Source organism: Panthera pardus, unplaced genomic scaffold, assembly GCF_024362965.1.
Source record: "Panthera pardus isolate Hobbes unplaced genomic scaffold, ASM2436296v1 HiC_scaffold_10, whole genome shotgun sequence".
Classification (NCBI taxonomy): Eukaryota; Metazoa; Chordata; class Mammalia; order Carnivora; family Felidae; genus Panthera; species Panthera pardus.
The window spans coordinates 18,904,659-18,930,794 of record NW_026526655.1 but is presented as its reverse complement, the minus strand read 5'-3'; the positions used below and the strand labels follow the sequence as shown (position 1 = coordinate 18,930,794).

Sequence of the window (26,136 nt, the reverse complement as noted above, 5' to 3'; positions counted from 1 at the left end):
CTGTGAATACAAAGAACACGAACACCTGAACCAGAAGTACTCCTCTCTGTGCTGGGGCCCAGTGATGCCCAGGGGAAGCACGCGGTGGGATAGTGGATCAGAAAGGTGGTTTTCACTTGAACTATGGTTTCTCCTCAACTCAACCCAGCACTTACTGGTAGCTGCTCACTCCTACCTGGGCCCTGTGGTCTCTTCACTTCAGTTGTCTAGCAGCTGTGCCCAACATGAATCCACCTGGCCCCAGGCTCTTTGCCTTTATTCTCTCTGAATTTCATAAGGATGATTACCCTGCTTCATGGCTTACGGAGTTCTAAGTGGTGAGTTGGGATGGAGCCATGGAAAAGTCACTGAGAGGCCTGACTGGGTTCAAGGCCATGCAATAGATGGCTGCGCTGGTCAGTCTGAAGGCCATGTTGACAATTGTGAAGAAAGCTTTGTGACAAAGTCCTGAGATAATTACCTCCTGCTCAGTAGCAAGGACTTCAAAGTCAGGCCCAGCAGGAGAGGCCCTGGCAGTCCTTAAATCTGTTCTGATAGAATTGAAGCCAGCTCTGTCCTGTGCCACCTTAGTGCAGTACTCCACTGCAGTGTCAAAACCTTGTGATGAGGGCAGTCAGCAGCCTTCCTAAGAAAACTGGCCACCTGCGTAAGTACTTTTGTGGTGGCTGGTCTGGTGCAAGGGCTTGGCTGTGGAGGCCTGGCTGAGCTGGTTTATTCTTTGGAAACTAGCTTCAGTTCTGTGGCCTGCCAGCTGAGAATCCCCAGAAGGCATAACCAATGCACTGACATCCCTGTAACTGGAGAGGGGACCAGCATTGCAGCATCATGGGATAAGGAGTGGGAGGGGAGCTTACTAAGTTAAATAGGTAATGAAAATAAGTGTCCGTAATAGTTTAAAACGTGTTTATGCATACATTATTTTTTTTTAATGTTTTTACTTTTGAGGGAGAGAGAGAAAGCATGAGTGGGGGAGAGGCCGAGAGAGAGGGAGACACAGAATCTGAAGCCAGCTCCCGGCTCTGAGCTGTCAGCACGGAGCCCAACGCAGAGCTCCACCTCATGAACAGTAAGATCATGACCGAACCGAAGTCGGATGCTTAACTGACTGAGCCACACAGGCACCCTTATACATACATTATTTTTAGTTTCCATCCTATTACAATCTCTGAAGGTGTGGTGTTTTGCCACATGGGACAAAGGAACGGGGATTATAATCCCCCATCACCCTTGAGAGAAAAAAAATCTTGCTTAAGCATTCAGCATACATGTTTGGCAATGAACACCTGTGTTAAGGTATTCAGCTCAATAAGGACTTTGGGAGAAGTAAGATTTGTTGAACGCTTAAATCTGGAGGTGTAGTAGGATAAATGTCAGAACATGTCCGCTGCTTTTTTTAAATTGATAAGTCCCTGTTTGGAGACGGAATGGAATGTTCCGTAGTCAAGAAATGAAGTACAAGATATTTCTGGATCAGTGGAGTAGGGATTTGGGGTGGGGGCATAGAAGGTAGTCACTATTCCTGTTTACTTCAGATTCACTCAGGATTGATCAGAAACTGATTTAGAATGAATACCAATGAAGAATAGTGGTGTTGTGATAGGAAGAGAGCATGGACCTTGTAATCTGACCTTGGGTTCTTTTTTTTTTTTTTTCTTAAGTTTATTTTTGAGAGGGAGCACGAGCAGGGGAGGGGCAGAGAGAGAATACCAAGCAGGCTATGCACTGTCAGCACGGAGCCCATTGCAGGGCTCAAACTCATGAACTGTGAGATCATGACCTGAGCTGAAATTGAGTTGGACACTTAACCAACTGAGCTATCCAGGCACCCCTGACGTTGGGTTCTAATTTCAGTTCTGCTGTGTGACCTTGGGCATGTCATCTAACCTTTTAAAGTCAGGGTTTTTTTAATAATTTTTTTCATGTTTACTTTTTTTACATTTATTTTTGAGAGAGGGAGCACAAGTGGGGGAGGGGCAGAGAGGGAGACAATCCTAAGCAGGCTCCAGGCTCTGATCTGTCAGCACAGAGCCCAATGCGGGGCTCGAACCCACAAACCGTGAGATCATGACCTGAGCCGAAGCCAGATGCTTCACTTCAGCCCACTTCAGATTCTGTGTCTCCCTCTCTCTGCCCCTCCCCGCTCACGTTCTGTCTCTCAAAAATAAACATTAGAAAATAAATAATACGAAAATAATACCTACATTAAGCATTACAAATATGTGAAGTATTCAGTCCTATCCCAAGAGAAACTAATTAAAAAGGGACAGCAAAGGGTGCCTGGGTGGCTCAGTTGGTTAAGCGTCCATCTCTTGATCTCAGCTCAGGTCTTGATCTCAGCATCATGAGTTCAAAGCCCCACGTTGGGCTTTGCCCTGGGCATGAAGCCTATTTTTAAAAAGAGCAAGGGAGCAATGGGGACCTGGTGGATGGAAAGGGGAAGGAGCAGGGTACAGAGAGTAGGAGACCTTGAACTGGAGCCAAAGAGCAGGTGCACCAACCCAACAGCTGTGCCAAGAGACTGTTGTTACAGGTGCATTCTTCTGCTTTTATGCTATTTACTTGTTGATGGTGATTGTCCCTGTCATGATAGCCTAACAACACACTCAGTTGCGCTCTGGGGCCATCCATCCACTGGGCCAGTGGAGGCAGGGGATAATCCGGCACATGGTATTGCCATGCCCCTCTCAGCTGAATTAGTTGTACAACGAAGGTGGTCACCACAGACAACTGGGGGACCTCCCCTCCTTGTTTTCTTTAGAATTGTCCTTTAAGAGTTTTAAGTTTTAGCTGTGTACTTGGTGAATCCCCCAACTGTTTTGAGACTTAGAAACATTGGCAGTTTCAGAGATGTATAGCTGAGGGACCCCATTTCATGCCACTTGTGATTCTGATCCAGCCTCTCAAGCCTTGGCCTTTTAGACAACCCTCTCCACCACAGAGTTTGCACCTTCATTAATGTCCAGGGATCAACAGATGCTCTTTTTAAAATTTTTTTTTAATGTTCTTATTTACTTTTGAAGGAGAGAGAGAGAGAGCATGAGTGGGGGAGGAGCAGAGAGAGAGGGAGACACAGAATTCGAAGCAGGCTCCAGGCTCTAAGCTGTCAGCACAGAGCCCGATGGGGGGCTTGAACCCACAAACTGTGAGATCATGACCTGAGCCGAAGCCAGACGCTCAACCGTCTGAGCCACCCAAGCACCCCGATAGATGCTCTTTTGACCTGACCTTTCATCAGTTTTGGAGCAATGAAAGCTGCAAGCGATCTTACATTGCTCTTGACAGATTTTTCACGTAAATGAAAGAATACAAGAAGGATCAATAGTTATTTTCTAAAGCCCATTTGTGCCTTTATTGTAATGGACTAGGGCACAATGCTAGGGACTAATTTTGAAAAGATACAAGTTTCAATCAGTGAAGTGAGGAGACCAAAGCATACCTCATATAGTAGTTACGAGGTTTAAATGAGGGGAAAATGTATGTAAAACACTTGGCAAAGTGATAGCATATATAGTGCAGATTTCAAATGGATTCTAGGGGCACCTGGGTAGCTCAGTTGAGTGTCTGACTTTGGCTCAGGTCATGATCTCGCTATTCATGAGTTCGGGCCCCACATCAGGCTTGCTGCTCTCAGTGGAGAGCCTGGATCTCTGTCCCTTCCCTGCTTGCACTCTCTCTCTCAAATATAAACGTTAAAAAGTAATAAAATGGATTCTAAAATAACACCACCAAAAAAAATTCCTTCCATAAAGTAATAGTAATCTAGCATGTTACTATTTCAATATTTTACAATACTATTACAATAGTGTGTGTCTATTACAAAACTGATTAAAATATACTTTGATTCTATCCGTGGGATACCAAACCTGATTACTTAATCAAGATAATTAGCTTGGAAAGATTGGACCCCCTAACATTAGTTGTCAGGGAAGTACATTTAAAACTAGAATGATGCAGATTCAGATTTGTGTATATGCTTGAATGAGGGCGAAGCTACCATCTGTAGATTATGACTGAATCTCTAAGTCAGAATTCTGTCAAGGCCAAATGATAGGGCAGTGTGTGGCTGGGCCTCCGTTCACCCATTCTCCCAGGTGCCTGCTACAGGGGCACACCGGGCGGCATCCTGAGCGAGAGCCGCTCCTCCTGAGACACGGATGCGTCTGGAAAGGCAGCCGAGTCCTAGCACGCAAGGCACATTTATAGAGAACCTGGTGTTAAGCTGTTTGTAGAGCACTCGCTTCTGGGTCTGGGTTGCTGCGTAGCAGAGCAGTTCCCTCACTGGGGTCTAAGGGGTTGGGGTGGGGGTGGGGGGAGGGGGCAAAACAAAAGAAAACCAAAATAAGAGACAAACTACAAGGATGCCCACTTTCAAAGCAGGATGGCTCAAAGGAAAAAGCTTGCAAATCCCACGTGTCAGTGAGGATGCGCAGCAAGTGGAACATGCATTGCTGGTGGGAGTGCAGAATGGTCCATTGGAAACCAGCTTGGTAGTTTCTTGTAAAATGAAACGTACCCCTAACATATCACCCAGCAATTCACTCTGCATGCAAATGTTCATAGCAGCTTTATTCATAATAGCAAACACTTGGAAACAACCCAAATATCCAACAACTACTGAAAGAACAAACTGTGATGTATCTACTCAATACGACTTAGGGATAAACTGATACATGCACCAATGTGGATGAATCACGAGAGCCTTGTACTCAAGCCAAAAACAAAGGACTACATACTTTGTGATTCCACTTACATAACATTCTAGAAAACATTCTAGAAAAGGCAAATTGCAGCAACAGCATATCAGTGGTTGCCAGAGGCTGTAGATGAGGGAGGGGATTGACTGTTTAGGGGCACGTTGGAAATATTCTGTATCTTGATTGTGGTAGTGGTTACATGACTGTACATTTGTTGAAAGTAGTCAAATTCTACACTTCAGATGGGTGAGCTGTGTAGTATGTAAGTAAATAAAGCTAACTTTTTAAAAAGAACAAGGCAAAGATACCATTTCCTGATGCATATGCAAATTAAAGGGACAATGAGATAAAACTAGAATAATTAAAATTTAAAAGGCAATCAAGGGGCACCTGGGTGGCTTAGTCAGTTAAGGTTCTGACTTTGGCTTAGGTCATGATCTCATGGTTCATGGGTTCAAGCCCTGCCTCAGGCTCTGTGCTGACAACTCAGAGTCTGGAACCTGCTTCCGGTTCTGTGTCTCCCTCTCTCTCTGCCCCTCCTCCACTAGTGTTCTCTCTCTGTCTTTCAAAAATAAATGTTAAAAAAATTAAAAGGCAATCAAGAACAAATGTTGGAGAGGTGCTACAACTGGGGCTTTCACATACGGAGTGTAAAATGGTGCGACCATGTTGGAACACCAGGAGTTACTTGTGAGTTAACATTTATCTACTTATGAGTCCGCAATCCCACCCCTAGATAGTCCTCCTCCCAATAAAATAAGATGCCCAACAAAAATGGTTTTTGTTTTTAACTTTTTAGAATATTTTATTTATTTTTGAGAGACAGAGCATGAGCAGGGGAGAGGCAGAGAGGGAGACACAGAATCTGAAGCAGTCTCCAGGCTCAGAGCTGCCAGAGCCCGACGTGGGACTGGAACTCATGAACCGTGAGCTCAAGACCTGAGCCAAAGACGGATGCTTAACTGACTGAGCCACCCAGGCACCCTGCCCACCAAAAATGCTTATTGCAGCCTCATTCATAATAACAGAGTTGGAAACAACCCAACTCAATAGAAGATCAGATAAAATGGTCTGAAATACTACTACTCAGCAATAAAAAGAAACAAAACTACTAATCTATTCAACAACATGGATGAATCTCAAACAAATTATGTTGAGTAAAAGAAGGCGATGCAAGAGTACATGATGTATAACTCTACTTTGGTGGAGTTCAACAACAGAGGAAAATAACCTCTGGGGATTAAAATCTGAACAATGTTGGGGTGCCTGGGTGGCTCAGTCAGTTAAGCATCTGACTTTGATCTCAGCTCAGGTCTTGATCTCAGGATTGTGAGTTTGACCCCCACATTGGGCTTCATGCCCAGCATGGAGCCTACTTAAAAAAAATTTTTTTTGGAAAAAAAAAATCTGAACAATGTTTCCTTCTGGGAGTCAATAGTGTAGTAAGGGGCACTAGGGAACTTTCTGGAGTGATAGTAATGCTCTATTCTTGAGGGAGGTGTTGTTTACATAGGTAATGTCAAGTTGTGCACTTAAGACCTGTGCGTTTTTTTCAGTTTACTTATTTTCAGAGAAAGAGAAAGCACGAGTCTGGGAGCAGCGGAGAGAGAGAGAGAGAGAGAGAGAGAGAGAGAGAGAGAGAGAGAGAGAGAGAGAAAATCCCAAGCAGGTGCCACACTGTCAGTGCAGAGCCTGATGTGGGGGCTGGAACCCACAAACCACGAGATCATGACCTGAGCCCAAGTCAGTTGTTTAACTGAGCCACCCAGGTGCCCCTACCCTGTGCGTTAATTTTAAGACAGCACTTTTAAGAAATTGAGGTGACACTGAAATAACATAAAATTAAGCATTTTAAAATGAACAATTCAGTAACACTTAATATATTCACAATGTTGTGTAACGACCACCACTATCTAGTTCCAAAACATTTTCCTCAAACTAAGAGGAAACCCCAGCACCCCTACCTCCAACCCCCACTTTCTGCTTGCTAGTTCTATAGTTTATCTATTGTAGACATTTAATATAAATGGAATCATACAATTTGTGACCTTTTGTGTCGGTCTTCTTTCACTTTGTATATATTCAAGGTTCATCCACTTTGTAGCATGTATCAGTACATCATTCCTTTTTATGGCTTAATAATATTCCATTGCATGTATATGTAGGGTCACAACCCTCTCGGGAGTTCCTGGTGTAGTCTGAAACCACTCCCCATAGGCAGTGGGCAGGGACAGACTGAGGAAAGAGGCAGGCCACTCTGTATTGGTAGGTGGCAATTTTAATAATAGCAAAGGGAACTTAAATACAAGGCTTATCTTGGTTGGCTGCAAGATGAATGGATCCCCACACCTGCCCCGCCAAATCTTAAAAGCTTATAAAGAGGCCCTAACTGGGCTCAGCCACATATACCAGGCAGGTGTTTTCAGCATCACATCACCATCTCAAGGTTCTGTCCTTGGAACAGTCTCTGGGAGCAGAAAGGCAAGGGACTGGGGAGGGAGGGAAGAGCTTTCAAGGGCCTGGGTCCAGCTCACAGGTCAGTGAGTGGTCCTGTCTTTTTTTAATCAGTCCTCCAGCAATATATACCACAATTTATTTATCCATTCATCCGTTGATGGGCATTGGATGGTTTCTATTTCTGGGCTATTGTGAATAGTGCGATTGTGAACATGTGTGTATATGTATTTGTTTGCCTGTTTTCAATTCTTTTGGATATCGTATTAGTTTGCTAGGGCTGCTGTGACAAAGCACCACAACTTGGGTGGCTAGAACAATAGAAATACATTGTCTCATGGTTCTGGAGGATTGAAGCCTGAGATCAAGCTGTCTGTAGAGTTTGTTCTTTCTGAGGATGTGAGGGAAAATGTGTTCCATGCCTCTCTCCTAGCTTCTGGTGGTTTGCTGACAATCTTTGGCATTCCTTGGCTTGTAGACATATCACCCCAATCTCTGCCCTCATGTCCACATGGCATTATCCCTGTGTGCATATCTGTGTCTAAATTTCTCCTTTCCATAAGGACACCAGATTGAAATAGGGGCTCACCCTATTCTAGTATAACCTCAACGAGTTACATCCTTCAATGACCCTATCCCCAAATAAGATCACAGTATGAGGCACTGAGGGTCAGGACTTCAATATATTAATCTGGGGGCACACAATTCAATGCATCAGAAGTATATACCTGGGAGTGGAGTTCCTGGCTCAGATCAGCTACTGATAATGCTGTGACAATGACAGGATCAGTCTCAGTATGCAGCTCTCTAGAATAATTATGATAGTCCTTGAGTGCATGATATATTTAAAATTTGAAAGATAGTCCAATTGAAACCAGACATCCCAAATCTGAATGTTCTTTGGCAGAGGAATACAAATTTTAGACATCTCTCTTGTTGGGAAACTAATTCAAAACCAGGATCCATGGGCTTGGTAAGTACAGCCATCTCAGCAATCATATCTGAGACTATAGCTGATACAAATATCACTGATTCTGTTGCCTCTGTCAGACAGGAAAAGTCTCAAATCCCTAGAGATGAAAATTTTTTTTTTGCATTCCCTCTCTAGCCTAGACAAATTGCCCTTCTTATGGGTTGTGATATTAAAAGATGAAGTCTTTGACATTGAAAATCTCATCATGATGTATTTCAGAAGGGAAGTAAATCATAGTTCCTGGAGGAGGTATTCTAGACATTTTGTTAATTTGTGTACTTCTCTCCTTATAATGGATGCTTAAGCCAAACAAATTAGTGAGTTTCCCTTATGATTCAGGCATTGTTCTTGGTGTAGACACACATGTGTGTACACACACACACACACACACACACACACACACACTAAAAACTTCTTTCAATATTGATATTATTATCTCTTTTTTAGATAAGAAGAATGAGGTTCAGAGAGTTTAGATGACTTGGCCAAGGTTATTGAATGAATTAGTGAATGTATGTACCACCCAGTTTCCTAGTACTTTGTAGCAGTTACCAACCTCAGAAATCAATGGGAAGATCTAGGCTGAAGGAAGGATGGCCTGTGAAGCCAAAAAAGAGTCAAAAAATGTTAGAAGATTGACAAATGTGACAGTGAATTAATCATACGATCAAAGGTGCCCTAACTGTTCAAAAAGTAATAATTAAATGATTTATAAATGATGTTTAGTGTGTTTTTGCCCCATATAGTGTTTCTTATACATTTTCATCTACTGAAAATGATGAAATAGACAGTATATGGCCATATAAAAACTTCTGCCAGTTGTCAAAAGGAGTTTCCAGCACCATTATTCTAATATCTATGGCACATTCCCAAACTGTGGGTTTGGAAATGGAGGTTTGGTTTTCTTCTTTACCTTTCCTTTTCTTTTGTCTCAAGATTTACTTTACTCATACTACTCTAAATTAAGTGGCCTGTGTTGACTCTAGAATAAAATGACCTGCATTTACACTCACAGATCTCCTAGTGATTACATACCCTAAACGTTACCTCACTGTATACCTCAGAGATGCAGCTGTAAAAAAAAAAAAAAAAAAAAAAAAAAAAAAAAAAAAAAGACCTCATAAAATGGAATCGAGAAGTTCAAACTGCAAATTACATTGTATTTTATTTCTATGAGAAGTCAAATTCAAGACCAGTGCTATATCCATCATAGCGAACAACCGGCAGCTAATTAATTCTACAGAGACACTTGTAGTGTCATTAAAGAGTTTTGCCAAGGGGCGCCTGGGTGGCGCAGTCGGTTGAGCGTCCGACTTCAGCCAGGTCACGATCTCGCGGTCCGTGAGTTCGAGCCCCGCGTCGGGCTCTGGGCTGATGGCTCGGAGCCTGGAGCCTGTTTCCGATTCTGTGTCTCCCTCTCTCTCTGCCCCTCCCCCATTCATGCTCTGTCTCTCTCTGTCCCAAAAATAAATAAAAAACGTTGAAAAAAAAAATTTAAAAAAAAAAAAAAAAGAGTTTTGCCAACTCTCACCTGTCACCTATCTTTTTTTTTTTAAGTTTATTTATTTAATCTGAGAGAGAGCATGAACAGGGCAGGGGCAGAGAGAGAATCCCCAGCCATCAGCACAGAGCCTGATGTGGGACTTGAACTCCTGAACCATGAGATCATGACCTGAGCTGAAACCAAGAGTCAGACACTTAACTGACTGAGCCACCCAGGCGCCTCCCGCACTGCCATCTGTCACCTTTCTTGACAAAAACCCTCCCCTAATATTGCAGATGGTAAACCAACTCCTCAGTATGAAAGAAAACATATGTTTGGAGTCATGAACAGTTTTTAAGAGAGACAGCAATAACATTTTCTAATTTAAAATCTACATGATTGTTTCGAGACAAGATGAAGTAAAAGGGATTGGATTTATACTTCTCCTAGGAAACAGCTAAAAAAATTGGACAAAATATGAAACAATGAGTTTCGGACCCTGGACAACAGGCAGCAAACCTGAGAGATGGGAAACAAAGCATGTGACCTTGTGATTGCCCCAGCTTACTGCCTGGAGAGAGTTTCTAGGCCAAAGCTCAGGGAGTTGGAGGCCAGGGGGAGCTTCTTAGAGCCCCTGAGTTGAAGAAGGGGAACTAGGAATTGGGAAGACCAGGAATTCATAGGCAGATTCTCAAAGAAGAGAGCTACACCCAGAGAAGGGACAGGGAAAGTGTTCAGGAGATGTACAGAGGAAACTTTTCTGTCTTCAGCTGAATTCTGACCAGCGCATGCTTGAGAAAACACCACCCACACCTGAGGGGAAACCCACCTAAGAGAACAGTCCTCAGAACTCATATAGGGACAGGAATAGATTATGCCCCCCCCCAAATAGATTGGTTCCCCCAATAATTCACGGGACATCAGATTGAACATTCAGAGGTATATAGCCTCAATAATGGGGAAAAATTAGTCCCAGACTAAAGTCTGTTCTAATCCCACCTAACAATTTAAATCTTTAAAAAATATTTTTTTAATGTTTATTTCTTTATTTTGAGAGAGACAGAGAGTGTGAGCGGAGGAGGGATAGAGAGAAAAACACAGAATCCTAAACAGGCTCCAGGCCCTGAGCTTTCAGCACAGAGCCTGATGCAGGGCTTGAACCCATAAACCGTAAGATCATGACCTGAGCGAAAGTCGGACGCTTAACCGACTGAGCCACTCAGGCCTAACAGAATTTAAAATCCACATGGTTGAAATAATTTATTTCCCATCTTTGGAGACGGTTGTCTTTCCATCTGGCCCCTCAATAAATATTTTGTAAAGTTGAATAGAGATTTTTACTTTGTCCAGATTTCAGCATCCGACTCCCCAGTTAAACAAGTGCAAAGGAAGACATGGGTGAGAACATCACAGAAGTAAAATGAGGTGTATCAATAAATGTATCGAGGGGTCAGAATATCCCGCCCCCTTCAAGGTCCTTCTAGCTGGACTAAGAAAAAATTGAGGAGCGCCGGGGTGGCTCAGTCAGTTAAGCATCCAACTTTGGCTCAGGTCATGATCTCACGGTTCGTGAGTTTAAGCCCTGTGTCGGGCTCTGTGCTGACAGCTCAGAGCCTGGAGCCTGCTTCCGATTCTGTGTTTCCCTCTCTCTTTCTCTGCCCCTCCCCTGCTCATGCTCTGTCTCTCTGTCTCTCACTGTCTCTCAAAAATAAATAAACATTTTAAAAAAAGAAAAAAAATTGACATGAGACAAATTAACAGAGAAAATAAAATTTAAGAGTATATGTACAAGAAATCCAAACAAACATGGAAATTCTGACGTCAGGCAAAATGAGGGATATATGTCATCCTGAACTAAGGAGAAGCGGACAGGGATCTGGGACTTCAGAGGGAAGGAATGCACATCACAGGGTGATAACAAGAGCAGGTGTTTGGTAGCTGTTTTCCCTGCCATACAGATGGGTCACTCAGATAGAATTTATCTGGTAATAACCATTGTTTTGGGAAAGATCCCCAATTTAAATTCTTCTAAGTAGTTAAGGGAGGGGCAAAACTTTTATTGAGCCCACAGGGCTTTAATTGCCCTCAGCTTGAAATCATCTTCATGCCAAAGTGGCCCATCTTGGGGCAGCCTGCCCTGGGCCCCTACACATTCCATTTCTATATTTTCTCCTCTGTCTTGCTCGTGTCCCATTTAGCAGCAGGTGAATCCAACTCTCCGGGTAAAACTATAAAATCTAATGTCCCCATCAGTGCTTAGAACATGTGATGACAAAACTCTTTTTCGTAGTGCCTTGGAGGTGGTAAGCAGCTTTAGGATGAAACTGAACACGTCCTTCCAAGCTGCTGGCTGCCAGAGACTCATTGACGTGGATGATGACCGGAAACTTTATACCTCTTACGAGAAGTGTACGGCCACAGAAGTCGATGCTGATGCTCCGGGTGAGGAATGGAAGTGTTATGTAGTCCGCAGCTGTGGTGGCAATGACAAACAAGACTTCCCCATGAAGCATGGTGTCTTGACCCATGGCCGCATCCGCCTGCTGCTGAGTAAGGGACATTCCTGCTACAGACCTAGGAGGACTGGAGAAAGAAAGTGCAGATCTGTTCAGGGCTACGCTGTGGATACCAACCTCAGTGTTCTCAACTTGGTCATCGTGAAAAATGGGGAGAAGGATATTCCTGGACTCACGGATGCTCCTGTGCCTTGTTGCCTGGGGCCCAAAAGAGCTAGGAGAATCCGCAAACTTCTCAGTCTCTTTAAAGAAGATGATGTCCGCCAGTGTGTTGTGATGGGGCTCTTAAACAAAGAAGGTAAGAAACCTAGAACCAAGGCGCCCAAGATTCAGCGTCTTGTTACTCCACGTAACCTCCAAGGCAAATGTCGGCGTATTGCTCAGAAGACACAGAGTTCTAAGAAAAATAAGGAAGAGGCTGCAAGAAGACACTAAACTTTTGGCCAAGAGAATGAAGGAGGTCAAAGGAAAGCGCCAGGAACAGGTTGCCAAGAGACAGAGGCTGCCCTTTCTGAGAGCTTCTACCTCTGAGTCCAGGCAACAATGAGATTTTCTGGGCGCCTTGGTGGCTCAGTCGGTTGAGCATCTGACTCTTGATTTCGGCTCATGTCATGATCCCAGAGTCATGGCATCTAGGCCCACTTGGGCTCCATGCTGAGTGTGGAGTCTGCTTGGGATTCTTTCTCTCCCTCTCCCCCTCTCCCCAGCTCTCTCTCTCTCAAAATATAAAAAACAAAATAAAAAAAAAGAGATTTTCTGGGATGCCTGGGTGGCGTAGTTGGTTGGGTGTCCGACTTTGGCTCAGGTCATGATCTCGCAGTTCACGAGTTCAAGTCCCATGTCAGGCTCTGTACTGACAGCTCAGAGCCTGAAGCCTGCTTTGGATTCTGTGTCTCCTTCTCTTTCTGCCTGCCTCCCCCTCCCCCTCCTGCCTTGCTCATGCTCTGTCTCTCTCTCTCTCTCAAAAATAAATAAACATTAAAAAAAATGAGGTTTTCTAAGAGTAACAAATAAATAAGATCAGACATCAAATCTCAAAAAAAAAAAAAAAAAAAAAAAAGAGCATGTGCTAGCAATACTGGAAACTGTTTAGCCCCTCATTTTGAACAGACAATTGTACCTATTGTTTGGTAGCATTACTGCATCTGTTGCATCCACACAACTCCTGAAACAGAATGCTGCAGGCAACAGTGACAGTCACAACAAAGTTTATTACAATGAGAGGCAAGGCTGACCGATCCGGACCAACACTCTTGATAAGAGTGTGGCTCCGAACAGCCAGGGTACAGAGTTTTTAAAGCCGATCACATCGTTTTATCATTACCTGGGAACAAAACAGAGAAACAGTTCCCAGATGAGTTAGAAACAGTTGCCAGATGAGTCAGAAACAGTTATCAAATGAGGTGATTATTTTAGACTTTCTGCAACTAAGTTGCAACCAGTGGGCCTCCTTGACCTTGTCTCTGATGCTCTTTTTTTGAGCTTTTGTTTCCTTCATTGGTAAAGCCTGATTCACAAGAGTATGAAGTATGATTTACAAGAGTAAAAGCAAGGCTGTTATCTTTTGATCTTCAGTGTCAGAACAAAGTTGTTATTTTTCAAGCTGAGCGTTAGCCCTACACTACAATTTAACCCTTACACATCCTTGTTATACAATTATCCATCCACACAATATCATTCAGGCATCGCACCTCTCCAGGGACTATGCTGGTGATTCTGCCACCCAAGACATTCGCTCCCCAGCTCAATGGCACTATTCTCTGAAGCTTCGTTCCGAGAAACTCAGTAATGTTGTTAGAATTGTAAGTTAGTCTTCCAAGGTTGGTCCCATAAGCCTTTTGTTAAAATTGTGGGTTTGTGGGTTTGAAAATGGAAGTTGATCCTTTGGTTTTCTTCTTCTTCTTCTTTTTTTTTTTTTTTTAACTTTGTTTACTGAGAGAGAGAAAGAGAGAGAAGAGGCAAGAGAGAGGGAAAGAGAATCCCAAGCAGGCTCCATACTGTCAGCGCTGAGCCTGATGCGAGTCTTGAACTCATGAACGGTGAGATCATGACCTGAGCCAAAATCAAGAGTCAGACACTTAACTGACTGAGCCACCCAGTCGTCCCCTTTGGTTTTATTCTTAACCTCTCATTTACTCTAGTGAGTACACTTCGTCATGGGTCCAGCCAAACCTTCTACTATCCTTCAAACTCTCTACAAACCCTCTAACAAGCTTCTAGATTGAGGAATCTTGGAGGGGGCAGGGTACAAATTATATGCACAGCTAGGGGCATGGACACAGAATCCAGCTTTCCTCTCTGGAATGCCATGCCTAATTTCCCACGTAACTCCTACCTATTTCAGCCCTGGGCTGGTCTGGGTCTCCTGCTATCTGTCTCTTTTTCCTTTCCTTCTTTCTCTCCTTCTCTTCCTCCCTCTCTAATTTTTTATGGTGGTAAAATATATGTAACATAAAATTTGCCATTTTAGCCATTTTAAATGTACAACCCAGTAGCATTAATTACACGCGCATTGTTACACAACCATTATCACTGCCTACTCCAAATATTTCATCACCCCAAACAGATGGCTAGTGTGGGAGGCTGTTTTTTCCAAAGCTACTGCAACAATATCTCTGAAAACACGTGTAATCTACAACTGGTCTCACCATTCTTCTGTTAGGAATCAGGGTCTGATTTCCCGCCTCTTGGATCTAGGAGAGCATGTTACTGCTCTGGCTGAAGAGTATGGCAGAAGGGATGCTGTGTCCCTTTTGAAGCTGGGTAATAAAAGATGACGCAGCTTCTGCCTTCTTCTTTGGAACATTCATGCTTGCAGCGCTGAGCTGTCACGTAGTAAATCCTACTCCCTCGAAGCTGCTGTACTTTGCAGAAGCCAAGCCACACAGAAAAGCCATGTGAGGACGCTCTGGACAACAGTGCTTGTCTCTGAGCCATCAGGCACTTCCAGATTCTTCCAGTCCCTCGGCCTTTGAATCTTTCAGACTGAGGTTTCGGACATCATAGATGAGCAGAAACAAGTCATTCCCACTGTGCCTGCTCCAGATTCCTGGCTCACAGAATCTGTACGCATAATGCAGTGAAGGTTGTTTTAAGTTGCTAATTCTTTGGACAGTTTGTTATGCAGCCATAGCAGAAGTCTAATACAAATTATTGGTTTTAATGCATAATTAGAACACGTTAGCTCCATTCACTCCTTCCTTCTTTTTGCATTATTGTTGTGATTTAGAATATTACGTATAGCCAGTCATGCAGATGGCCAAAATATATTTCTCATATAAATTTGATCTTCATCCGTGGTTCGTGGCTCACAGCTTTCAAGACCCTTGGAATTTCCTGAAAGAGACAGAATGAATGGGGGAGGAGCAGAGAGGGAGAGAGACACAGAATCTGAAGCAGGCTCCAGGCTCTAAGCTGTCAGCACAGAGCCCCATGCAGGGCTCAAACTCGTGAACAGTGAGATCATGACCTGAGCCAAAGTCAGATGCTTAACTGACTGAGCCACCCAGGTGCCCCAATAAGGTGACTTTTGGAAAGCACCTAAGAATGTGGGCTGGTTGCCAGGGGAACCAACAGTGAGCAGAGGGATGGAACTTTCAGTCCCTCCCCCTGATTTCCAGGGAGGGGAAAGGGACTGGAGGTTGGATCAATCACCAACAGCTAATGATCTAATCAACATGCCTCTGTAATGAAGCCTCCGATAAAAAACCCAAAGGATAGGGTTTGGAAAGCTTCCAGTTTGGGGAGCCAGAACGCTTCCACATGTCACGGTGCTGGGCCCAAACTCCAAACTTCTGGGGACAGAAGTGCTTTTGTTCTGGGTATTGCCCTATGTTTCTCTTCATCTGGCTGTTGATTTATCTTCTTTTAAATTATTATTTTTTCTTTTTTTATTACGGTATATTATTGTAATTGTTTTTTTTCTTTTTTCTTTCTTTTTAAAAAATTTTTTTTAAATGTTTCTATTTATTTTTGAGACGGAGAGAGACAGAGCATGAGCGGGGAGGGGCAAAGAGAGGGGGAGACACAGAATCCGAAGCGGGCTCTAGGCTCTGAGCTGTCAGCACAGAGCCCGATGCAGGGCTTGAACCCACAAACTGTGAGATCATGACCTGAGCCGAAGTCGGACGCTCAACCGACAGCCACCCAGGCGCCCCTTTTTTAAATTATTTTTAATAAACTAATAATTCAGTGAGTAATTGGGTTTCCTGAGTTTTGTGAACTTCTCTAGCAAATTAAAGCCCAAAACCTAGGACCGTCTGCATTATAGCTAATCGGTCAGAAGTACAGATAACAGCCTGCACTTGTGACTGGCATCTGAAGACCAGTCATGGGAACCTCCAATCTGTAGCTGGGTGGTCAGAAGCACAGGTAACAACCTGGGCTTGCAATTGGCATCTGTAGGGGTGGGGGGCACTCTTGTGGGACTGGGCACATAACCTGTGGAATCTGATGTGGATGTGAACAGTGTCAGAACTGAGTTGAATTGTAGGACACCCAGCTGGTGTCCAAGCATCACTTGGTGGTGTGGCCTCTCCACCCCAACAGACACGTTGGAATTGCGTGAGCAGAACCCCTTATTTAAAGTTACATTTTAATTCTACTATATATTGCAAGACTCCTGAGAGCAACACTTGGCTTTCTGGAGGCTTTCCTTCTTAGATTTTCAGTCTCTCACTTTGCAGCCCTAGGCTTTGACAAATGTCCTGAGAGAGTAATGCTGTGTGCTGGAAATCTCCCATGAGTTCTGCCAACATTTTTTTTCTAGTTTCTCTCCCCCATGAGTGGTTCTTCTTGAAATGAAAGCCTGGACTTTCAACATCCTGCCTGTTTCCAGAATTTCCAAATGCTCCCAGTATAAAAATACCTGTAGTGATCAGCTACACATTCTTCTTCCTCAATGTCTTCATCCCTCTCGACCTGCTACTCAAAATGTGGTCTGTGGGCCAGGAGCTTGTTAGAAATGGAGAATTCAAGCCCTATCCCAGGCCTCCTGAATCAATACTTTCTCTCCATTTGTTAAAAGAAGTAAACGAAGCTTTGGTTAGAGATTAAACAGGACACTCTGCTATATTATAATAATGATAATTGAGTGATGAACTTGACTTATATTATCTTGCATTCTTACAACAGCCCTGTAAATTAGGTATGTTTTATTCTTTTTATTAAAGAATTTTAGAAAAAAATTTTTTTTGAGAGAGAGAGAGAGTGCGAGCAGGGGAAGGGCAGAGAGAGAGAGAGAGAGAGAGAGAGAGAATCCCAAGCAGGCTCTGCATCATCAGCGAGGAGCATGATGCCAGGGTTGAACTCACGAACTGTGGGATCATGACCTGAGCTGGACTCAAGAGTTGGACACCTAACCGACCGAACCACCCCGGCACCCCGGGTAGGTTTTATTCTTATTTAATTGTGGAGAACTGAGGCTTACTCAAGGGGTTATATATAATTTGCTCAAAGTCTCATAGCTAGTAAGTAACATAATTGTAAAGAAATTATAAAGAAATTAATTTCTGGAGTTGTATTATATGTATTATATTATAATTATGTTTATAATTATCAAGAAATTGATTTAAAAAGTTAAGACAACATACAGAAAAAGTATAAAGAATGAAAGTCACACGTAATTCACCACCATTATTAATTTTGGTATGCATCTTTCCAATTGTGTGTGTTTGTGAGAGAGAGAGAGAGAGAGAGACAGATGAATTGTTGAAATGGTTTTGTGACTTGTTGTTTCTTAACGAAACATCGTGAGCATTTTAATACCACCCTTGCTCTTTTCACTATATCTGGCTGCCTCTTGTTTCAATAAGTTCTTTTGTGTCAGGATAGGGAGCCGCATTCATGTGTCGGAGAACAGCAGCACTCCTGGTCACTCCCTTTTCATCGAGGGGCCCTCTCCCATCAAGGAAGCAGTGGCTGGCGTGTTTTATCTCATTCTTTTCAGGGAAAGACCCACACAGCAGAGAAGAAAATCATCATTTATTTGTTTGCGAAATTTCAAGGTCAGACATATGATGAAATATTTACGAAAAACGTATTTGCTTACTGACCGCCAGCCGGAATTTCCTGCTCTGAAGAGCCTAAGATGTACCTTAGGTGGCAGATGGGGAGACAATGATGAGGAGGTTTAGCAAAAGGAAGTCAGTCGAGAGCATTGCAGAGAGCAAGATGGAGTCACTCATGTCAAACAGTGGCCTGTGTCAAGCAATGATGCAAGCAGCTAAGAGCATCACAGCAAAGACCAGCACCGGGGGGATGCCACACTCAGAACTGACAACCAGCAGGAACAGACGAGGTCTGCAAAGGCCCGAGACAGATGAAATCCCTTTAGTAAGGGAGGATGTTTGAAGCAAACTATCAGAATCTGGACACTGACCCCTCTGTGTCTGACCACTTCAAAAAGGCAGCTGCCACTGAAGGCTTTGGCCGGTGGATCCCCAACAGAACAGAGACCCTTCACTGCTTGAACAGCATAAGCACTTACTAGTGCCAGGAGCTGACCAGGAGCGGACTGAGGCCTTATCCCAGCTGGGGATCAGACTGCCTTCACTTTTGGTTCGTTCACTTCCTACCCCTGTTCGATCTTGTTTGTTGTGTGACTTGTAGGAGGTGCCCTGCTCTGTGTGACTTCTAGGAAGCCACGTTAAACATGTGAAATGTCATTGTGTTTGGAATGCCGAATCTGCTTTATAGTGACGCTAACCCTGCTTTATGACTGAGTGAAATGGGCCTGTGGAAAGACACAACTTCACAGTGTGCTCACGACAAGCATTCACAATCACTGTGGCTCCCAGCTTTGGAATTCCGGACTCTGATTTTTACTAGCTGTGTGACTTGGGCTAATTATTTTTAATCTCACCCCTCTGCTTTCTCAAATACTAGGAGAATAATATAAACCTCAGTGTTGATGCAGGAATCAAATGAATTAATATTAGGAAAGTCTCAGAAGAGTGCTTGGCACAGAATAAGCCCTCAAATGTTAATTCTCCCTCCTCCCTTTCCCTTCTTCCTCTCTTCTTCCTCCTTCTTCTAGGCTAATGTGTGTCTCTGTGTCCTGTACTTCTCCTCTGCCAATGATTTTGAGAATCAGAGATCAGAAAAGACCTGTACCAGCTTCCAGAAGGGAAGTCCCAGAGATTCCCTCATGCCCAATATGAGGACATCTGAGATATGTAGGCAGATGGGCCTGAGATGACCTCAAAATTCGTGCCCTGAGTTCAGGAAGAGTCAGATGCTTCCAGGAGCCCATGAAGGATGCAGAGGCAGGAGAGAGTTGTGTGTGTGCGGTGATGGGTGGGGGGCGGGGGGAGGGCGAGACCCTTTGGTCACGAATAGGGTTGGAGTGTGCAGTCAGGCAGAAATGAGGGCATTTCAGTATGAGCCAATAGCAACTGAAGACCAGGTTGGAATCCTCACATGTATTGGGCACAATGTAATTCCCTAAAATTAGACCCAACCACAGTATTGCACCTGCAATTCTGACACAAACTAGCGGGAGTTAGTGTTGCCTTTACAGGTTAAGGGAACAGTCCCCAACAAGACTGCCCTCACTTCAGATGCCACCTGCAATTGGGGGGTCCCCAAGCCACCTATGCTTTTGACCAACTGGCTGCAGTTTCAGGGATTCCCACACCCCTATGAGGCTTGATAATTCACAAGGATGACTTACAGAACTTGGGAAAGTTCTATCCTTAAAATTACAGTTTTATTAAAAAGCATCTGAAAGAGGACCAGACAAAAGAAGAGACCAATAGGAGGATCTTGAGCAATGGAGCTTCCATGTCCTCTCTTCTTGGAATCAGGAGGTGTCACCGTTCTAGAATATTCCTGCATTTGACAACCAGGAAACTCAGCTGGGTTTTGGCATCTGGGGTTTTTATTGGCGTTTCGTTACATAGGCAGGATCTAACATATGGGCAAGCTCTCTGGCATGACTACCCCCCATCCTGAAACTATCTAGGGATCTGCTGCCACACTCCTATCCCTCATGTAATTCCAACAGCTTGGGGGTTCCAGCTCGGGACCCGGGGACAAATACCAGACAAATTCTGTATTACACAGCAGCAAGCATCCCTAAATTTGCGCAAGATAACTTTCTGATACAAAATGGAATTCCAAATAAGAGCATGTCAGCCTCAGAAGGCCAGCACATATCCTTGGGGCAATTTCTAGAGACCTCAGGAGGCAGCGCCGGTTGGGATAATGGTGAGCTTCTCCCCCCACAAAGGCTCGAGTCACAAGGACTGGAGGACACTGTTTGCTCCAGGCAGATAATTATGTGGGGCCAGGCAAGGGGTCCTACCTTCCTATGGGCCATCACCCAGCCTCTGGTTATCAGGATAATAGTGAGCTCCTCTCCACCTCCCATTTCTGCAGTAGAAATGTTCATACAACTTCGTCCTTCCTCTCTCCCCTCACGTCTAGTGGAAAGAACATTGAACTCAGTGCCCAATTCCTGGGTTCAAAGTCCAGTTCTGCCACTGACCTTTCTTTACCTCTCTGAACTTTAGTTTTCCTTTTTTTTTTTTTTTAATGTTTACTTATTTACTTTGAGAGAGAGAGGAAGAGTGCGAGCAGGGGAGGGGCAGAGAAAGAGGGAGACACAGGATCAGAAGCAGGCTCCAGGTTCTGAGCTGTCAGCACAGAGCCAGACATGGGGCTCGAACTCACAAACCATGAGATCATGACCTAAGCTGAAGCCTGACTTTCAATGGACTGAGCCACCCAGGTGCCCCTGAACTTTAGTTTTTCTTCCCTGGAGAAGGAGAATAAGGACCTCTAACTATTCAAGGAGACTGTGGTATTCAAATAAACAGCTGTGAGTAGGCAGGTTTTTTTTTTTCTTTTTTAAGTTTATTTATTTATTTTGAGAGAGAGAGAGAGAGAGAGAGAATCCCAAGTAGGCCTCGCAGTGTCAGCACAGAGCCCAATGTGAGACTTGAACTCACAAATGGTGAGATCCTGACCTGGGTCAAAACCAAGAGTCGGACACTTAACCAACTGAGCCACCCAGGTGTCCCATGTCAGTAGTCTTTTTAAAAAGAGGCAGTATGTGGGAATGCAAGATGGTTCAGCCACTCTGGAAAACACTAGGGAGGTTCCTCAAAAAACTAAAAATAGAACTACCCTACGACCCAGCAATTGCACTACTAGGCATTTATCCAAGGGATACAGGTATGTTGTTTCGAAGGGACACATGCACCCCCATGTTTATAGCAGCACTGTTGACAATAGCCAAAGTATGGAAAGAGCCGAAATATCCATCGATGGATGAATGGATAAAGAAGATGTGGTATATATATACAATGGAATATTACTTGGCAATCAAAAAGAATGCAATCTTGCCATTTGCAACGACGTGGATGGAACTGGAGGGTATTATGCTAAGTGAAATTAGTCAGTCAGAGAAAGACAAAAATCATATGACTTCACTCATATGACTTCACTCATAATATAAAAACAGGGAGGGGGACAAAACATAAGAGACTCATAAATATGGAGAACTGAGGGTTACTGGAAGGGTTGTGGGAGGAGGGATGGGCTAAATAGATAAGGGGCTTTAAGGAATCTACTCCTGAAATCAGTGTTGCACCATATGCTAACTAATTTGGATGTAAATTTAAAAAAATAAAAAAGAATAAAAGAATAAAATAAAAAGAGACAGTCTATGGATGCCTGGGTGGCTGAGTCGGTTAAGCGTCTGACTTCAGCTCAGGTCAGGATCTCACAGTTGGCAAGTTCAAGCCCAGCGTTAGGCTGACAGCTCAGAGCCTGGAGCCTGCTTCAGATTCTGTGTCTCCCTCTCTCTCTGCCTCTCCCCCGCTCATTCTACCTCTCTCCCTCTCTCTCTCTCTCTCAAAAATAAATACTTTTTAAAAAGAGGCAGTATATCAGTTGTCTCAGGCTGCTATTATAAAGTACCACAGACAGGGTGGCTTGACCAGCAGACATTTATTTTCTCACAGTTCTGGAGGCCAGAAGTCTGAGATCAAGGTGTCTGCGGGGTTGGTGTTTTCCTAAGACCTCTCTCTTTTTGGCTCGTAGACATCCTCCTCAGGTGTCTTCACTTGGTTTCCTCTGTGTGTGTGTCTGTGTCCAAATCTCCCCATAAGGTCCTGTGAGTTTAGGGGCCATTCAACCTCGTCTCACCTCGATCACCTCTTCAAAGGCCCTATCTCCAAATATAGTCACGTTCTGAGGTGCCGGGGGTTAAGACTTCAGCACGTGGATTTGGGGGGTCGATGATTCAGTCCATCACAAGCAGTATTTCAAATGGGACTGCATTAGCTCAAATGGGAACAGGCAGAGAGAAGAGTGGGGCATAAAGCAGGGGGTGAAAACCAGCACACACACAGATTTTGTTTGCACTGATTAATCTGTTTATTAAAGCTGTAGGAGGTTTTCATATAAAAATTCAGATTTTGGGGGCTTCTCTTCTAAAATCTAAGAGTTCCAGGGGCGCTTGGGTGGCTCAGTTGGTTAAGCGTCTGACTAGGCTCAGGTCATGAGCTCACGGTTCATGAGTTCCAGCTCTGTGTTGAGCTCTGTGCTGAGAGCTGGGAGGCCGGAGCCTGCTTCAGATTCTGTGTCTTCCTCTCTCTGTGCCCCTCCCCTGCTCACACTCTGTCTCTCTGTCTCTCTGTCTCTCTCTCTCTCAAAAATAAACATTAAAAAAAAATAAAAAATAAAAAACAAAATAAAATCTAAGAGTTCTAGCCACACCAGGCCTGTATTCCCACATGGCAACACTTGGCTGAAGCTGGGTGGTAGCTGCCCTGGGGCTGAATCCTGTAGTTGCCCCAATTCCCAGCACACCCCCCACCCCCTCATTGCCTATTCTGATCCCCAGCCTGGTCTGTTTCACCTAAAGTTGTTATGGCTTTTGGCCTCTGGGATGAAGAACAGAGAAATAGAAATAGATTCAAATGCATACTAGAAATGAAGAAAAAATGTATGTGATATTTCAAACCTATGGGGATACATTGTGTGGAAGAATTGACCATGCCATCCCATCCCCAATCGGAGGACAATTTTTTAATGTTTATTTATTTTGAGAGAGAGAGAAAGAGAGAGAGAGAGAGAGAGAGAGAGAGAGAGAGAGAGATACAGAGCATGAGTGGGGGAGGGACAGAGAGAGAGGGAAACACAGAATCCGAAGAGAGTTCCAGGCTCTGAGCTGTCAGCACAGAGCCTGATGTGGGGCTTGAACCCACAGACCATGAGATCATGACCTGAGCTGAAGCTGGATGCTCAACCGACTGAGACACCCAGGCGCCCCATTTGGAGGACAATTGTTGACTTGAGTTTAAGGCAAGTGCTTTTCACCAGGTGTCAGAGAGTGCAGTCATTAAGAGCTAGTGTAGACCTTCTGTGATGCCAGTAGTTCTCCCAGACCCCAAGAAAGGCAGGAGAGAAACCAGTTGCTTTGTTCTTCAGCAGAATAATTGATGCTCACTCATTCTATTTAATTTAAAAGGAAATATTTTTGCTTCAATACGGTTTAGGCTGCACAAATTACAAAAGTAATTTGTCTAGAGTGAGATGCTTACTTTTACAGGTCAGCTGGTAGAGGAACCATGTCAGCAACCCTGGCGCCATGTTCGCTGGTGGGAATATTGTGAATAAAATAGGAACTGGAGGTTCTTCCTTCATCATCGGCCAAGAGCTGGGTGCCCACCCACCCTGTGCCTCTGGGACCATTGGCTAAAACTCAGGGTTGGATGAAAGTACCAAACTAAGACTCAGAACCTTTTCTGAAGAAAAGAATCCAAGCTCCTTGGGGAAGAGGTGGGGTTTTCCCAAGGAAGGGAAAGTAGAGTTTCTCCACTTCAAGACTTGAAGAAGAGAATACAAGAGGGACAATGAACAAACCCAGAGCTGCAGAACCCAGTTAGAAAGCTGTGGAAGAAGCATCTGAAGCACGGGGTCATGAAGGTCTAGGGCACCAGCTGCCTACCTTCGGGCAACTTGAAGGAGAACGTTGGATTCTCCTATGTAGGGATTCCCCTCTGAAAATGTCCAAACTTTTTGCTAAAAAGTTTGGAAACATGTGCTGTATGGTGTTGGGAACACTAAAGAGGCAGAGTGGCGTGATATGAATGGGTATGTCCCTTCCCATATCCTCCTGGCCTCCAGTGAGGATGGAGGGTAATCTTGGGTAAACTGTACCTCTGAGCTGCAGGTGGTAATTGTAATATCAGAGGATGATCCAGAGACAGCTCCTGAAAGCTACATGGCACCAAAGGAATGTTCTGGAGTGAAATGGAAGATAAATCTGCTAAGTCTTATAATTTAAAGGATGCTGCTCCCCCCAGATAGGAGATGGGGGCACCCCCAGCAAATTCCTGAGCTATTATTTAATAAATGATGTTGGAATAATTAGATGTTATTTAATTTAATAACAGTGGGATAATTAGATATGTTAACACCCCAGGTCAAACCGGAAACAAAAATTAATTTCAGATGGATTGACTTGCTAATTGTGAAAAAAAAAATACAGCATGTAAAAAACAAAGCTATTAAATATAAGGTAAAGTATATGAAAGTTTTTCCCCCTAACAATCTTGGGATAGTCCCAAGCAAGATTTGACACCAAAAAGTCATTAAAGGAAAAATTGCCAGACTGGACCACACAGAAATGAACAAAAGATATCTTAAATACAGCCAAGATATAGGGAACAGATGACCAGGAGAAAATACTTGTAGTATATATAACAGAGAAAGGTTAATCTCCCAAAATAGGAAAAGAAGACCAACAAACTATTAAGAAAGAAAAAACAACAACAACAGGAAAAAGATGAAAGGATATAATTAAAGGCTTCATAGAAGAAATAGAACGGGTCCATAAGAATATGCATTTTTATGTCAATACTGCCCAAAGCAATCTATATATTCAATGCAATACTTATCAAAATAACACCAGCATTCTTCACAGAGCTAGAACAAACAATCCTAAAATTTGTATGGAACCAGAAAAGACCCCAAATAGCTGATGCAACCTTGAAAAAGAAAACCAAAGCTGGAAGCATCACAATCCCGGACTTCAAGCTGTATTACAAAGCTGTAATCATCAAGACAGTATGGTACTGGCACAAGAACAGACACTCAGATCAATGGAACAGAACAGAGAACCCAGAAATGGACCCATGAACATATGGCCAACTAATCTTTGACAAAGCAGGAAAGAACATCCAATGGAATAAAGACAGTCTCTTCAGCAAGTGGTGCTGGGAAAACTGGACAGAGACATGCAGCAAAATGAACCTGGACCACTTTCTTACACCATACACAAAAATAAACTCAAAATGGATGAAAGACTTAAACGTAAGATAGGAAGCCATCAAAATCCTCAAGTAGAAAGCGGGCAAAAACCTCTTTTACCTCAGCCGCAGCAACTTCTTACTTAACATGTCTCCAGAGGCAAGGGATACAAAAGCAAAAATGAACTATTGGGACTTCATCAAAATAAAAAGCTTCTGGGGTGCTTGGGTGGCTCAGTCGGTTGAGCATCTGACTTCGGCTCAGGTCATGATCTCACAGCTCGTGAGTTCGAGCCCCATGTCGGGCTCTGTGCTGACAGCTTGGAGCCTGGAGCCTGATTTGGATTCTGTGTCTCCCTCTCTCTCTGCCCCTAACCCACTCGCATCCTGTCTCTGTCTCAAAAATAAATAAACATTAAAAAAAATAAAAATAAATAAAAATATTCTGCACAGTGAAGGAAACAATCAGCAAAACTAAAAGGCAACCGATGGAATGGGAGAAGATATTTGCAAACGACATACCAGATAAAGGGTTAGTATCCAAAATCGATAAAGAATTTAGGAAACTCAACACCCAAAAAACAAATAATCCAGTGAAGAAATGGACAAAAGACATGAATAGACACTTCTCCAAAGAAGACATCAAGATGGTCAGCCGACACATGAAAAAATGCTCAACATCACTCATCATCAGGGAAATACAAATCAAAACCACAATGAGATACCACCTCACACTTGTCACAATGGCTAACAT

General features: G+C 43.6%; 1 long non-coding RNA gene across 1 annotated transcript; it reads right to left on the bottom strand.

The window, feature by feature from the left end:
- Positions 1–13,311: 13,311 nt before the first annotated feature.
- Positions 13,312–20,549, bottom strand: LOC128777693 (uncharacterized). The gene is made up of 2 exons (XR_008422990.1): positions 20,426–20,549; positions 13,312–15,456 (listed from the first exon to the last, which is right to left on the bottom strand). It is a non-coding gene; the product is annotated as an uncharacterized LOC128777693 (long non-coding RNA).
- Between the last annotated feature and the right edge of the window lie 5,587 nt (positions 20,550–26,136).